The 2622-nt window shown below is 34.2% G+C and overlaps 1 non-coding gene across 1 annotated transcript; it reads left to right on the top strand.

Moving 5' to 3' along the window:
* The first annotated feature begins 1316 nt into the window (after positions 1 to 1316).
* TRNAV-AAC (transfer RNA valine (anticodon AAC)) lies at positions 1317 to 1389 on the top strand. The gene has a single exon. It is a non-coding gene; the product is annotated as a tRNA-Val (tRNA).
* Positions 1390 to 2622: the final 1233 nt, after the last annotated feature.

A 2622-nucleotide genomic window follows, 5' to 3' on the forward strand; every position in this document is an offset into this window, starting at 1 on the left:
ACGTACCCAAACAACCAGATGTGGAACAGAACACATTTTGATAGATTTTCTATTAACTCATCCATGAAATGGAGCTGAAATGTAACTTTCTCCCACCACGAGCTGGTTACATTCTAATTCTCTGGTTTAAGTGCTTTATAGGACTGGCAATGATTATATCTGTGCTTGTTTACAGCTTCTAATCAGATCCCTGGAGTAAAGTAGTATTTCAGTGGGAATAATTCTCCAAGGAAAACAAGAGGCAAATGCTTTGAATGGAGACAAAATTTACTTTAAAATTTAGGATACTGAAGTTTTCATCCAGAACTTGCCTTGGGATAGCTATGTGAAGTTGCAAAGCATCTCCTAACTTCTTCTAATTAACTATCAATCAAAGTTTTATGAGATAATATAATTCAAATATTCGTATCAGGCTACTCATTATAAATGCTCTTAATTTCCCCTGAGTTATTTCGGAATAACACCTGTGTCTAAAGTCACTCCGGTCATGTTTTCACTTGGGGATGCTGGAACATGACTAAGGGAACACCTGCCACAAGTCACCAAACTGGTTTCTAGAACTTTGAAATAGCCACGGCAGAGGTGAAGTGCCGTGTAATCTGTTAAATCCTAACCAGTGAAAACCTACAGCTCTGGAACTATGTTTAATTCCAACTGCCTTTGCTCTGAAGTGTAGACAAATGTGCCTACTGGAAAGCAATGTTCAATCTGTTTTGCATAGAAGACTGATTGACTCCAGACTGACTGAGTTCTGCTTTAAAGGGAAGCTTATTGATACCAGGGAGAATATTAATGAACACTATTGACTGCCCACTGTATCATGAAGTCCACATGTGCTTCCAGGCATCAATTAACAAGTATCTTTATTTCTATCTTATTAATGTAGGAGAAGAAACAAAGAAAATTAAACTGATTGTCTGATGGAATTGGAGTTTGAACTGGCAAAGTGGTACTGTCATGAGTAAAATGAACTCACATCCAAGTATCATAAACTAAAACCCAATCATACAGTGTTTTTATGTCTAAAGTTTTTCCTGTAAAAGCTAAAACATTTTAAATAATTGTCTATCATCTCAAATGAGGCTTCTGGATCGGAATACATAACTCTAATCTTATTTTTCTAATCCCTTTTTTTCTTTTGTAGAAAGAACAGTATCCCTGATACAAAATGCTACAGTGTTTTTAGTTTGTAGAATTGAAGGTAGGTGACAAGTCATTCGTGCCTTTCACATGGCAAAAATTGGGGCTGGACCAACTTTAATACCTACTATAAACAAGAGAAATAATGTGTTGATCTAAAAATCACAGGGTAGGGGGGAAGTTATAGCTCAGTGGTAGAGTGTGTGCTTAACATGCACAAGGTCCTGGGTTCAATCCCCAGTACCTCCACTGAAAAATAAATAAATAAATAAACCTAATTACCCACCCCTCAAAAAAAACTGAATTAAAATCACATGGATGAACTTATTTGTTGTACCAATGATGTTCAATATTATGGAAACTAAGTAAGAAAAAAGATTCAAAAAGTTGATATGAAAAAGCAGTACAGTTGATTGGTCCTACAGCAGCTAAAATATCCAAGAGATTAAACATGCAGAACAAGTGAAGGTCTGTTCTGCAAAGGATGAAAATTAATTTTTAAAACTTTCTTTCAAAGGAATAGCAATGTTGGACTAAGTAAATGCAATGTGAAATAACTTTAGCTAATGAATTAATCTTAGATCTTAATGTTCTCTCAATTAGCCCCAAATGTTCAATTCCTCGGAACCTGTCACCCCATTGCTAAATGAAGATCATGATTTAGAAGTCAGTTTTTATTTTTCCAAATTCATTTTGCTGTCTCTGGAAAATCTTGGGAGGAGTTACTAATTCAAGTGGATCTTTTAAATTCACACTTTTCCACAATGAGACCTAAATACTAATGAGGGGAAATAAAAGAAACAGTATTTTTTTCTACTGAACGCTGAAAAAAGTGTATGATTTCTTATATTCTGTTTATAAAATTAATAATGCTATTTTAAAGAGAAAATGAAAAGTATTTATAAGACAATTTTAAGTCACGGATTTCTAGCCTTATTTTTACACTTAGCAATATATTTTGTTAATTTTTCCATGTCATTAATCATTTTACAAAACATGATTTAACGTGTAACATTCGGTTGAAAGAATTACCGTGACTTTGTTAATCGTGCTGCTATTGCCAAACATTTAGATTTAGAAAAAAGAATTTTTTAATTAGTTCATGAGTTTTGTTGGCTCGTGTAAGTCTCCAGAATATGGTATGCAAAGGAAAGGAAAATGAAAGCAAAAAAATAACCAAAACCAAAACCCAAAATGACATCATCTGAATTCAGAATATGAAAACTGAGGCATAAAACGTAAGTTTCTTTTCCTTACTGAGAACAAGTCTGTTCTGACAACTAGAAAATAGGCCTCTTTGAGCAATACACTTTCCTTTTAAATATCTGTAATGCCTCTGAGTGTCTTTGTTCATCACCACACACAAACACACAAGTCTCAAAAATGAACTGCAGTATTCAAGAGAGAGAAAGATCTGAATTAGGAAACAGAGACTATGTCATAAACACCTAATCATGTACCCCTTTTAAAAAGGGGGGGGCC

Source organism: Vicugna pacos, chromosome 24 (genome assembly GCF_048564905.1).
Source record: "Vicugna pacos chromosome 24, VicPac4, whole genome shotgun sequence".
In the NCBI taxonomy this organism is placed as follows: Eukaryota; Metazoa; Chordata; class Mammalia; order Artiodactyla; family Camelidae; genus Vicugna; species Vicugna pacos.